Source organism: Onychostruthus taczanowskii, unplaced genomic scaffold, assembly GCF_017590055.1.
Source record: "Onychostruthus taczanowskii isolate IOZ18803 unplaced genomic scaffold, ASM1759005v1 scaffold9, whole genome shotgun sequence".
Lineage (NCBI taxonomy): Eukaryota > Metazoa > Chordata > Aves > Passeriformes > Passeridae > Onychostruthus > Onychostruthus taczanowskii.
The window spans coordinates 634,808-649,093 of NW_024506993.1; positions in this window are offsets into that span (position 1 = coordinate 634,808).

A 14,286-nucleotide genomic window follows, 5' to 3' on the forward strand; every position below is an offset into this window, starting at 1 on the left:
GCCATGTGTGACCTGTCCCCAGCCCTGGGACCAAGCTGCTCGTGCTCCAGGGGTGGCTCTGCAGAGATGGTGCCAGCTCTGTAATGAAACTGAGCTTCTGCAGACCAGAAATGATGAGCAAGAGAACTCGGCAAGGCCAAACGGCTCCCGGGGTGGAACTGTTCAAAGCGCCACGCTCCAGCCCCTCGGAGTGAGATGAAGCTGGTTTCTGCAGCCCTGACAGGGTTTACACAACACAGCAGCACCTTCAGGGGACTTGGGCACAGCCTCCACGGCCCCTCACTCAGCATCCTCATCCTCACCCACCCAGACTGCTCACAGAGCTCTGGGACACGACAGAGGCTTCTCAGATGTGTCCCACAGAAGTCTCTGGGCAGAACCCCTGTCATCTGGGAGCTGAGCATCCTTCCCACAGAGCCAGGCTGTGGGAACAGCTTGGGGCTCAGCCCAGGCACCCTGCACACCCTGACCAAGGCGTCCAGGTTATGAAACCATGAGTGACAAAGCTGAGTTTCCAACTGGGATGAAAAGCTTTGAAAAGCTCCCAGGTTTTGGATTTTAGCAATGCAAGCTGCCAGTCCCAACCAGCACTCCCTGCAGAGGGCTCTTCAAGCATCCAGTATTTGCTGATGAAGAGGGAACTCCTGCCTCGCCCTGAGGCACCAAGACCCCCAGACCATTCCCTGGAGCCCATTTACCCTGCAACAGCAGCACTTCCCTGCTGTCCTGCAGGATGCTTTGGATGTTTGCAAGTCCCACGCTGAAGAACCGAAGGAAGAAAAAGTTAAAGAACCCAAATTTGTATTAACTGAGTAAACTTTGCCTTGGCTTTGATGAGTGCTTTTAGCTTCGTGGGTTATTTTGCTCTGACAAGAAGGGACAGAGTTTGGTGAGAACAGTACACAAGGCCAGAGCCTGCCTGGCCAGCTGGGCCCGCTCCAGCGCTCGCGCCGTGCCAGCCATCGCCTTCTCCCTGCTCTGAGCTTTAACTCTCCACTCAGAATTTAATCTAAACAAGCCCTGTGCCAAACAGAATGCTGTCCCACTCATGCTGCTTTAATTTCCTCAGAAAGAATCCCAGAATACTCTAGGCAAGACATCAACAATAATTAAACCCAACAGTGATTGAAAATCAAATTTTCGGGGCCTCGCAACAAGCTCTAATGAGTTCCAGACTCGCCTTCCCCGACTTGCTCAGACTGGCTGTGTGACACTGCCAAGCTAAATTAAAATTTGACAGTATTCCACACCATGCCCAGAAAAAGTGCCCGTCTTAGGATTCAGGAAATTAAACAGCCGTCTACTGCAGAGACACCCATTTATGTTGGGACGTCGATTATTCAGACACTGATACGGCGTCTGTGTTATTCTTTGTCCTTGTTTTCATTATGTCATTTCGTGTCCCTTTTGAAGTACAAACTAGCTGGCGTGTCTTTTTTCATCCTGCAGTGTTCAGGTGACAGGAGACAGGCAGCTGGGCAGCAGAGCTGTGCAGAGCCTGGGCATGCCCCTGCCCACGGCAGCCCTGGGAGGGTCCCAGCAGAACTGCATCCTCACTGCAGTCTGTGCTACTGCCTCTGATTTAAGTGACATTAAAGGTGACATCCTGTCCTTTGCCCTTCCCACAATGGGAGCTGAGCGTCCAGCCGCACATTTTGGGAAGTCTCTGATGCTTTCTGCATTCACAAGCCTTTTTGGGGTGCACTGTGAGCCCTCCCTGCTGCATGCCCTGCAGGTGATGCTGGAGAAGCTCCTGGGAGATGGCTCCAGTGCAGAAACAGCTTCTCCAGGGCTCATCCCACAGCTCAACCCTCCCTGCTGTCCAAATCCAGCCCTGCTCCTGCACTCCCCCCGAGGCACCCCCAGCCTGGGGCTGCTGGCAGAGCTCAGAGCCCCCTTCTGACCCTGCTCAGAGCCCCCTTCCCCAGACAAGGAGGGACTGAGCTGCTGCACCAGGGCCAGCCTGACCACAGCCCCGCACCAGCACACAGCCTCCAGAAAAAGGCTCTGTTTTCACTCCTGCGGATCCATCCCCACACAGTGCCTGGCAAGAGCTTCCTGAGGGCTCCAGCTGCCCCCCCAAGGTGCCCTCCCCACGGCAGCCAGGACCCCGAGGACACGCCTGAGGTGCCAGCAGCAGGGACCTGCTGGGAGAGGACATTGCTCTGAGTCCCACCAAACCCTGACCACTCCTGCCGGGACAGGGCCACCCTGTGGTGCCACACCGGGGGTTCTGCCCCTGTCAGCCATCACTGATTGTCCCCAGGGTGGGCAGCCAACGGGGTCAGCACACAGGGAAGGAAGAATCCTGAGTGCCTCAGTCCCCCCTCAAAGCACCCTGTGTTTCAGGAGAGCAGGGCAGGGGCATGCTGAGGAGCACAGCCCAGCATCTGTGGGTCACCCAGACAGCAGCTCCTGCTGCCAACACCAGCCTGCGCCCAGATACCCTGCCAGAACAGCCAGTTCCCAATTTTAAATACCAAAACCGGGTAGAGCTTTCCCTGGCATCCAGCAGTGGCTCAGCTCAAACCCAGCGGGACAGAAGGTGCTACACGTCGGGCAAAAGCCGGGCTGCCCTGCCCATCCCCGAGGCCAGCCCTGCCAAGGAGCTCCGTGGCAGGGGGAAGCAACCCCGGCAGGGCAGGGTCTGAGGTGCCCCCGGGAGATGGGATCACAGCAGGCCGACACGGGCTGCTGAACTCATCCCCGAACCACGCGGGGACAAAGGTGCACACAGGAAGGTCACGGGTGCCATTCCCGTGCCATTCCCAGCTGCTGCCATTCCACACGCTTTGATCGGGCAGCCAGAATGCCTTCCTAGAGCCCAGTGCCATGGCAGCAGGACACTGCGGGAGGGGCCGGCATTTCTTGGAGCAAACGCTCTCCAGAGGGTCTGGAAGGGGACAAGCGACTCCCTCCCTCCTTCCGAGAGCAGCTCAGCGCAGCAGTGCCGCACACGAGTTCATTGAGGCAGCAAACAGCGGCTTTGCCAGCAGAGGCCTCGCTGGGCTGATTTCTGCCCTGAAATAAGCACCAAGCGGGCACAGAGCGGCTCAGGTGTCCTTGGAAGGGCAGGGAGGAGGGCAGACCGGGAGCCACGGGGTCTGAGCCCGCACTCTGCCCGGCCGCCGCCCCCGGAGATGAGGGACACCGGGAAAAGAGCCCCGGCCCCGGAGCCGTGCGCTGCCCGGGCACCGCCGGGCACGGGGATCGCTCCGCTGTGCCCGGGCTGTCCCGGGACACGGATCGGGATCATTGCCGGTGTCCCCCGGGCTGTCCCGGGACACGGATCGGGATCATTGCCGGTGTCCCCCGGGCTGTCCCGGGACACGGATCGGGATCGCTCCGCCGTGCCCAGGCTGTCCCGGGACAGGGATCGCTCCGCCGTGCCCGGGCTGTCCCGGGACACGGATCGGGATCATTGCCGGTGTCCCCCGGGCTGTCCCGGAACACAGATCGGGATCATTGCCGGTGTCCCCCGGGCTGTCCCGGGACAGGGATCGGGATCATTGCCGGTGTCCCCCGGGCTGTCCCGGGACACGGATCGGGATCATTGCCGGTGTCCCCCGGGCTGTCCCGGGACAGGGATCGGGATCATTCTCGCTCTCCCGGCACGGAGATCGTTCCCGCTGTCCCGGGGCCGTCCCGGCACGGGGATCGGGATGGTTCCCGGGGCAGCCCGGCACGGGGATCGGGGTGGTTCCCGGGACAGCCCGGCACGGGGATCGGGATGGTTCCCGGGGCGGGACAAGGATGGGGACAGGGACAGGAACAGGGACAGGAACAGGGAAAAGAGGGACAGGGACAGGGACGGGGACAGGGACGGGGACAGGGATGGGGACAGGGAAAAGAGGGACAGGGACGGGGATGGGGACAGGGATGGGGATGGGGATGGGGATGGGGACGGGGACAGGGACGAGGAAAATGGCCTAAACGAGGGCACAGGAAGATGGGACACTGCAGAGGAATCGTTCCCTGGCAGGGTGGGCAGCCCTGGCACAGGTGCCCAGAGCAGCTGGGGCTGCCCCTGGATCCCTGGCAGTGCCCAAGGCCAGGCTGGACAGGGCTTGGAATAAGCTGGGATAGTGGAAGGTGTCCCTGCCCACGCCAGGGAGGATGGCACTGAGTAAAGCTCATCCTTTTCAAGAATCAAACCATTCTGGGATTCTGTGCTCGACAGCACAGTCCCTGGGGTGTAAAAAAGAGGGCAAAAAAGGATGGAATTGGTGAATGTTCCTGCCCCAAAGCAGCAGTGCCAGACAGGGGTGTGAGCAGGGATGGCACTGCTCAGTCCCTCTGTCCCTCTGTCCCTCAGTCCCTCTGCCCCTCAGTCCCTCTGTCCCTCTGTCCCTCTGTCCCTCTGTCCCGCAGTCCCTCTGTCCCTCAGTCCCGCAGTCCCTCAGTCCTTCAGTCCCTCTGTCCCGCAGTCCCTCTGTCCTTCAGTCCCTCTGTCCCTCTGTCCCTCTGTCCCGCAGTCCCTCTGTCCCGCAGTCCCTCTGTCCTGCAGTCCCTCTGTCCCGCAGTCCCTCTGTCCCTCTGTTCCGCCTCCTCCCGCCCCAGGCATGGCCGGCACGGAGCTCAGGGAAATGGATTTCCGAATCAGACAGGAATGTGCAGGGGCAGTTTATCACAGCAGACAGCCACGGAATGTTTTTAGCAGAAGAAACTGTCCAAAGCCATGTTTCTCTTTTTATTTCAATGGATGTTGAGCACTGAATGACAATCTATTGCCTTTTGTATTTTGTTTTTTTTTTAAACATGGGCTGGTGAGGTCTTTACTGCTTCAGCAAACATTCCTGCCTGCTCCAACAAACATTCCTGCCTGCTCCAACAAACATTCCTGCCTGCCCCTGCTGAGGCCAGGAGGTCCAGCACAAAGCCCCTTTGTGCAGGTGAGGGAGCCAGGGCTCCACGTGCTCCCAGCTCCTCCCGGCTCCCCAGCTCCACTGATCCCAGCCTTTCTCCTTCTTCAGTGTGCCTGAGTCCAGGAAAACCCTGAAACAACAGAAACCAGGATCCAGCTGCCTGCTGTGGTCCGTGACCCAGGAGCACAAGCCCAGCTCGGAGCCGAGCTGGCTCCTCAGAGCTGCAATCTGAAACAAAAATCCTGAACTCTCGTTGGTTTAATTTCTCCCTTGCTGGTTTGATTTCTCCCTTGCTGGTTTAATTTCTCCCTTGTCGGTTTAATTTCTCCCTTGTTGGTACATTTTTTCTGAAACTTCTCAGAGCATTCCTGCAGAGAAGGGGGGACAGGGAGAGCGACATCCCAGGGTCATTTGGAGCTGGAGATGCTTTTCTAAATGAAGGAGCAGAGCTCCCAGCAGCCCTGTGGAAGGGAAATGAGTGCCCAGCAGCAAAAGGCAGCAGCGCACTGGGAGGAGAGGGGAGCAGCCCTGGGGTGCTGAGCCCGTGCCCAGGCACGCTCTGCTGCCAGCAGAAGAGCAGGGCTTGCTGCTGCTCCAGCTCTGCTGCGGGGCCTGGGTCCTTGCAGGGCCAGCTGGGTCAGTGGGCTCGCCACTGGAGCCTCGGGATCCCCTGGGGACAGCAGTGCCACCCACCCCGCTGCTCCCCTCGGGCACGGGGCACGGGATGGAGCGGGCAGTGCCCCTGGGATCCCACAGTGCCCCTGGCTGTCCCTCCAGAATCTGGCTGTGCCTCTGGGATCCAGCAGTACCTCTGGGATCTCATAGTGCCTCCAGGATCTGTCTGTCCCTCCAGGATCTGTCTGTCCCTCCAGGATCTGTCTGTCCCTCCAGGATCCCTCTGTCCCTCCAGATTCCCTCTGTCCCTCCAGGATCCCTCTGTCCCTCCAGGATCCCTCTGTCTCTCTGGGATCTGTCCCTCTGGGATCCCTCTGTCCCTCCAGGATCCCTCTGTCTCCCCACATCCAGCCCTGGGAGCAGGGTTTGTCCCCTCCAGGAGGGAAGGGGAAGGAGCACGGGAGGTGGCACTGGCTGGGAGCAGCAGAAAGGCCAAAGGCCCTGGGGCTGGCAGCCCCTCTGCACAGCAGGAATGTGCCCTGGGTGAATGTCTGAACATTTCTACAAGAGGTATTTGAACATCCTCACAAAATTGTGGGTAGAACAGCAATGGCAGAAGAGGAATTCTGGAGGGATAAAGTCCCTGCAGGGAGGGCGTTTGAGCCTGACCTTCCAGAGGCGTTTTGGGAGTGAGCACAGAGAACAAACAGCACAGGGATATTGTTTTTCAGCCCTCATGAAGGGCTTGGCAGCCGCGGGAAAGGTTTGGCATGGCAATGGGGTGACACGATCTCCCTTTCCCAGGGCACACACGCACGTGGACAGAGGAAAGCACTCCCCCGGGACTGCAGGGGCCAGGCACAGGTGACAGGAGCGGCGGCACTGCCGGCACCCCAGGGACACGGGGACGGCTCCCCTCGCTCTGCCAGCCTCACAGGGAACCCAGCTCACGCTCGGACAGGCGTGGAGGGAACGTTTTCCTGTCGGGGTCCGCTGTTGTGTGTCTCTGCCCCGACACAGGGAAAGGTGGTTCTGGGCGGCCGCGATTGCGAAGGATGAGTCTGGACTCTTAGATTTTCGGTCTTCAGTTCTGTTTATTATCTCTTATCTACAAAGTTTTCTCTCTGCCCAGCCGAGTTCCGTTCAGCAGGACAGTCGAGTGCACTCTCCCCCGCCCACAGGGCGGCTGTGTCTTTTATAGTAAAAATTACGTGTGCCATATTTACCTTTATTTCCCAATACTATTCACCCTTATAGACAAGTGTACCTTCACCATGAACCAATCCCCAAGTGCCAACATCACCACACAAAATGGAAGACATGAAGAAGAAAGAAGAACACAGGACCACGCCCTGAATCCTCCATCTTGCCTTCATGACCCCCCTGTACCTATTTTCTAAAATTTATATTTCCTTCTATAAATGTACCATTCACACCCAAGAAGCTCTCATTTCCTCCTTCACAGGTTCTTCTCCTTTTGATGGATCGAAATCCAACCACCAAACCCTTTTGGCAGCATTCCAGGGTTTCCGAGCCCCCCCAGGGGCTCCCCTGGTGTCTCTGCACATCCACAGTGATGTGCTGAGATCCCACATTTTCTGTGTGTGTGTGGGGGGGATCCACCTAGCAGGGGGGTGTTAGAGGTGACAGTGACAGCTTTGGGTGGGGATTTGTTGTTGTTTTTGCTTCAAGCAGCAGTTGCAAAGCTCCGCGTGCTGAGCAGGACTGGGCACTCCCTGTGCAGCCGAGGCTTTCCAGCAGCAAAAACCCAGAGTTAAACCCCTTCTGGATGCTTCCTTGTGCAATAAAAATACACCTGAAGCAGCTGTAATGGATGCTAGCACAAAGAAATCATGGCCAGTGACAGTGGCACAGAGCAGAGTGAGAAGGGCACCAGGGCAGGTCAGCCCCACGTGCAGAACCTGCTGGGGCTCTCTGGGATGGAGCCACAGCCAGGCTCAGGGGCCTGGTGCAGTGCCCAGGCTCCTGATGGCTCAGCCTGGCAGTGCCCAGGAATGAAAGCTGTGAATGTGGGCATCCCTGGGCATGACGTGAGCTGCAGAGTCCTGGCAGGTGGGGAGCGGAGCAGGGAGAGGGGGAGGTGAGATCCGGGAGAGGTGAGATCCAGAGAGGTGAGATCCAGGGAAAGGTGAGCTCCAGGGAAAGGTGAGATCCAGAGAGGTGAGATCCGGGAGAGGTGAGCTCTAGAGAGGTGAGATCCAGGGAAAGTTGAGATCCAGGAGAGGTGAGCTCCAGGGAAAAGTGAGATCCAGGAGAGGTGAGATCCAGAGAGGTGAGATCCAGGGAGAGGTGAGCTCCAGGGAAAGGTGAGCTCCAGAGAAAGGTGAGCTCCAGGGAAAGGTGAGCTCCATAGAGGTGAGATCCAGGGAAAGGTGCACTCCAGGAGAGGTGCACTCCAGGAAAGGTGGAGGTGCACTCCAGGAAAGGGGCACTGCAGGAAAGGGGCACTCCAGGAAAGGTGCACTCCAGGAAAGGTGCACTGCAGGAAAGGTGCACTGCAGGAAAGGTGCACTGCAGGAAAGGTGCACTGCAGGAAAGGTGCACTGCAGGAAAGGTGCACTGCAGGAAAGGTGCACTGCAGGAAAGGTGCACTGCAGGAAAGGTGCACTGCAGGAAAGGTGCACTGCAGGAAAGGTGCACTGCAGGAAAGGTGCACTGCAGGAAAGGGGCACTGCAGGAAAGGTGCGCTCCAGGAAAGGTGCACTGCAGGAAAGGGGCACTCCAGGAAAGGTGCACTCCAGGAAAGGTGCACTGCAGGAAAGGGGCACTCCAGGAAAGGTGGAGGGGCACTCCAGGAAAGGTGAGCTCCAGGAAAGGTGCACTGCAGTCGGCTCCAGAGCAGCCGGGCCGGGCTGTTCGCCAGCAGGGGATCACTGCTGTGGGCAGGCTGGGCTATACTTAGGAAGAGACAGAATCATCCTGTGACTAAACACAGCCGAGCCCTGCGGGAGCCGCCCCCGACGGGCGAGGATGCTCACTTACCAGAACCGGGATTTAGCTTCCCGCTGATTCACTTCCATCGGCACAAAGCTGTCCCGGCAGACGTGTCACCGCTGTGCCACCACGTGCCACACGGCTCAGGTGCCCGGGCTGTGCCGGGCCCTGGGGGCAGCAGCCTGGCCCCGGCAGGCCGGTTTCTGCTGGCACAGCAGCGGTGATGCCCGGTGTGATACCGGGGTGAGGCAGGCTGCCCTGCTCCCCTGAGCTCTCTGCCGGTCCCCCGGGCTCGGGGGGTCGTGGACACCCCGGGGACAGGGAGGGAAGGAGCTGAGGGGTCACCCGGCAGCCCCAGGGCCGCGGTTCTCAGCTCCTAAAGCCCCAGGTGTCTCCTGGCCAGGCTGGCACTGGGCTGCCCTGGCTGGCACGGGCGAGGCTCTGGGGCAGCAGGCTGGGGAGCCCGGAGGACAGACAGAGTGGGGGGCACTGAAAGAGATTCTTAAGGATTTTGTGATTTCCTCAGGAATCCCACGTGCAGGAAGGGCCAAATCTCTACCTGGAATCGAGGCTGCCCTGCTTAGCCGTGAAGAATAAAAGGGGACGAGGGCTGGCAGCTGGAGGCAGGCCTGCTGCTCCCCAGGAGCCTGGAGCTGAAGAGCCCACGGAGCCCTGGTGCTTCCAGGAGTGTCCCTTTCAAAGGGCTGCCTGCACGGCTCCTCGACTGACCCAGGTGGAAACCTGGCGCACAGACATCAGAAATGGGCAGCACTGATGGATATTTCTGCTGCTGCGGGTGGGTGAGTGGCACAGCCTGAGGTGCCAGCAGGGACCAGCCCAGCAGCACCCCGGGGACAGGGCTGGCCCCTCTGAGGGCATCTGAGAGCTGGAGGAGAGGGGCTGGAGCTCTGGTTAAAGGGATTACTGCAAACTCTGCCGTGTTTTCTAGCAGGGAATCTGTGGTATTACATTCTTGGCTAGTTTTCAATTTTTCTCTTTTGTACAAACATAAAGGGATAAATGAAGTAGAAAATACGGCTCTGCAGCTGCTTTCAGTTAAGTGTTTCCCCCCTTCTGAACGTAGTAGTAAAGCTACAGATTTGGTTGAAATATTTTGGAAGAAATTGTCATCTCCTGGATCCCCAGTTGGAGCGGAGCAATCAAAGGGAATTGACAGGAAAATGAATGGAAGAAACTAATCAAAAAGGCAGACAAAGGCCAGTTAAATCCAGGCAGCTCCTTTTCTATTAAATATTGAATAAGATAACCTAAATTTTTGTATGGGCTGCTTTTGCCTGTGGCTGATTTACAGAGATACAGGATTGAAGTAGGAAGGAAAGAAAATACTGCATCAACTCGAAGAAATATTTTGTGGCGACACACACACGCTGTTTTTTCACTGGTCGTGATCAAATGAGTCATCCCGTTTGTAGTCAAAAATAGATTCAGTAATGTAGATTAAAAAATAAACCAGCAATACGTGTGGTTTTGAACACAGCTGTTACGGGAGGGCTTTCCTAATTTGGCTATATTCGTGCAGGGTCTTTCTTCCAAAGTTTACTCAGTTGGTTTCATCATCAAAAGATTTTTTGCCGTGAGTAAAGCGCTTGAAATCACGGATCAGTCAGAGGCTGGGGACTCTGTGAGCCTGTCTGTAAAGTGAGAAATGACATACAACGCTCATGCAGAAAATGGATTACCTTTTTGGTAATCTTTTCTTTCCAGTCAAGGGCTTCCTTTGCTTCAGCCTGCGCTGTGCTGCTCAGGGGCAGCTGCTGCCTGGCACGGCCACCCTCTGGGCTGAGGCACGTGGGAGCCTGGGGTGGCCCAAATCCAGCTGGGGGCTGCTGGGGCTGTGGGACCATCCCCAGAATGCTGTGGAACCATCCCCAGGCTGCTGTGGAGCCATCCATCCCCAGGCTGCTGGGGCTGTGGAACCATCCCCAGAATGATGTGGAACCATCCCCAGGCTGCTGTGGGCTGTGAGACTATCCCCAGGCTGCTGTGGGAGCATCCCCAGAATGATGTGGAACCATCCCCAGTCTGCTGTGGGACCATCCCCAGAATGCTGTGGGACCATCCATGCCCAGGCTGCTGTGGAACCATCCCCAGGCTGCTGGGGCTGTGAGACCATCCCCAGGCTGCTGTGGGACCATCCCCAGAATGCTGTGGGACCATCCATCCCCAGGCTGCTGTGGGACCATCCATGCCCAGGCTGCTGTGGAACCATCCCCAGGCTGCTGGGGCTGTGAGACCACCCCCAGGCTGCTGTGGGACCATCCCCAGAATGCTGTGGGACCATCCATCCCCAGGCTGCTGTGGAACCATCCCCAGGCTGCTGTGGAGCCATCCATCCCCAGGCTGCTGGGGCTGTGGAACCATCCCCAGAATGATGTGGAACCATCCCCAGGCTGCTGTGGAGCCATCCATCCCCAGGCTGTTGGGGCTGTGGAACCATCCCCAGGCTGCTGTGGGCTGTGAGACCATCCCCAGGCTGCTGTGGGACCATCCCCAGAATGCTGTGGGACCATCCATGCCCAGGCTGCTGTGGAACCATCCATGCCCAGGCTGCTGGGGCTGTGGGACCATCCCCAGAATGATGTGGAACCATCCCCAGGCTGCTGTGGAACCATCCCCAGGCTGCTGTGGGCTGTGAGACCATCCCCAGGCTGCTGTGGGACCATCCCCAGAATGCTGTGGGACCATCCATGCCCAGGCTGCTGTGGAACCATCCATGCCCAGGCTGCTGTGGGACCATCCATGCCCAGGCTGCTGTGGAACCATCCATGCCCAGGCTGCTGTGGGACCATGCCCAGGCTGCTGTGGGACCATGCCCAGGCTGCTGTGGGCCATCCTGCTCTGGGATGGGCAGAGCTCTGTGGCTGGCACTGCCCTTGCCCTCTGTCAGGGGTGACAGGGCTGCCATGTGCCACATGCCATCTCCATCACATCCTCTGTCCTGCCGGCCTCACCGCCAGGAGGGCAAACCTGGGAGGGGAGGAGGATGAACCTGGAGGAAGCCAAACCTCTCGGGAAAGCCGTGGGTGTGCAGAGAAAAGGAGAGAGGGGCCAGAAGGGCGTTTCAGGGCGAGGGGCTGCTCCAGCCGCTGGGCTGCCAAAGGCAGCAGGTGCTGCTGGGGGGCACGGGCCAGTGCACGGCTGGAGGCGCTGGGGATGAGGAGGGTGATGGCGGTGATGAAGGTGGAGTAGGATTGAGGTGTTGGAATGCTGGGGGAGAGGGGATGAGGAGGGTGGGTAGGAGGATGAAGGTGCTGGGGGCAGAGGGATGAGGAGGGTGGGTAGGAGGATGAGGAGGCTGGCAGGGCAGACCAGGACGAGCTGCTGCAGACAGGAGCACGGGCCCAGCTCTGCTGGAGCAGCAGGGTTTGTTCTGGTTTGTTCTGGGGCTGCCAGTCCTTCAGCCCATCCTGGTCTATTCTGGTCCATCCTGGCCCATCCTGGTCTATCCTGGTCTATCCTAGTCCATCCTGGTCCATCCTGGTCTATCCTGGCCCATCCTGGCCCATCCTGGTCTATTCTGGTCCATCCTGGTCTATCCTGGTCCATCCTGGCCCATCCTGGTCTATCCTGGTCCATCCTAGTCTATCCTGGCCCATCCTGGCCCATCCTGGCCCATCCTGGTCCATCTGGGGCTGCAGAGCCAGCACCCTCGTGCCCCGCCAGGCACTGCAAGCCCAGGTCAGCACAGCCATGGCCACGTGTCCGTGACACTCTGCGTGTCCGTGACACTCTGCCTGTCTGTGCCAGCACCTTGCCGTCTTTGAAGACTGAAAGACCTTCCCAGCACCTTGCCGTTGTCTTTGAAGACTGAAATGTTGTGACATCAGGAGTTTTACTACCAGGGAGAAATCTCAGAAATGCAAGAATGCAAAAGCAACAAAAGTAATTTTTCAGATCATTGCAGTTAAAAAATAGAACCATTAGCAAAGGAGGACTAACCTTATCTGATGCTCCTCTTCAGGATCTGGCGTGTAGTTTTATGGATTGGACTGTTTTTCATTTTGACACTAAGAGCCCTCTTTTAACTTTCCAAAAGGCACATCTGAAAACAGCTCAGGAATCTCAAAGAGAAAAAGAGTTGAAAACAAAGATTCCTCCTCTGCAAAGTCTCTTCTTCATTGAAACTTGGCCACCAAGGCCTGTCTCCCAGCTGCAAACCCTCTTTTGGAAGAAATGACAAGTGGCCTTTTACAAACAGGGCAGTCCTGCTGCCCCCACCATGGCCCTGGGATGGGCCAGGATGGACCAGGATGGACCAGGATGGGCCAGGATAGACCAGGATGGACCAGGATGGGCCAGGATAGACCAAGATGGACCAGGATAGACCAGGATGGACCAGGATGGACCAGGATGGGCCAGGATGGGCCAGGATAGACCAGGATAGATCAGGATAGACCAGGATAGACCAAGATAGATTGGGATAGACCAGGATGGACCAGGATAGACCAGGATGGGCCAGGATAGACCAGGATGGACCAGGATGGACCAGGATAGATCAGGATGGGCCAGGATGGACCAGGATAGACCAGGATGGGCCAGGATAGACCAGGATAGACCAGGATGGGCCATGATAGACCAGGATGGACCAGGATAGATCGGGATAGACCAGGATAGACCAAGATAGATTGGGATAGACCAGGATGGGCCAGAATGGGCCAGGATGGGTGAGGATGGGCCAGGATGGACCAGGATAGACCAGGATGGGCCAGGATAGACCAGGATAGACCAGGATAGATCGGGATAGACCAGGATAGACCAAGATAGATTGGGATAGACCAGGATGGACCAGGATAGACCAGGATGGGCCATGATAGACCAGGATGGACCAGGATAGATCGGGATAGACCAGGATAGACCAGGATGGACCAGGATGGGCCAGGATGGACCAGGATAAACCAGGATGGACCAGGATGGGCCAGGATGGACCAGGATGGAGGACTTCTCCCCTTAGCCTTTATGAGGAGAACATGGATGTTCATGTTGGGGCTCTTTTCCCACTTTGTGCCCATTTTGCAGCTGCCTGCAGTGTGGAACAAAGGTGCCTCACCTGGGGCTTGCCCGTGTGCTGCCAGGGCCATTGGAGCAACCCAGGGTTCAGGAGCTCCTTTGAAAAGGCTGCCACATCACCCCCATTATTCACTGCAGAAAGACCCTTTGTGGCTTGATAGGAGGTGTCCTGTTTCCTTAAATTAATGACACACTGCAGGGCTGCACCATATATTTAAATTGCCATTTACTGTAGTAATAAATATTAATCATTCTCCAAAAGAAGAAATGGGCCATTGTCAGAAGGAAGTAAAGGAACATTTCATGTTACCCCAGGCTGTCTTGTTTCTGCAGGGACACAAGAAAAATTGTGTTTATCATCTGGTATTTCAACGGAAAAACACTGTAGGGCCTCTCTAAATCCATCCAGCTTAACTGGCTGCTTGCAAGTTCAAAAAACAACTATGGATTTAAAAGAAAGCATTTATTTCCCTATAGTTTAGCTACAGTTTATCAAATGTTCTGGCAAGCTGAAAGAGCACGTGGGGATGCAGGTGCCAGGGGCTGTGCCAGCAGTGACAGTGGCAGCACCAGGGACACCTCCATCATCTGCTCAAACGGTGGCACGGCAGGATTTCACCCTGAGATGAGCTCCTGTGCCCAAGTGAGCCCAAAGCCTGCCCTGCCTGCATCCTGGGGGGCTGGAGGGCTTCCACAGCTGGTCAGCAGCAGGAGCAGCGTGGCCAGCACTCTTCCCCCCGTAAGCCGTGGATTCCCTTTCTTCCCCGCTCCCCTCTGGGAGTTCTGGGATTGTGGCTGACATTCGGTGGGTGGGAGTTAGCAG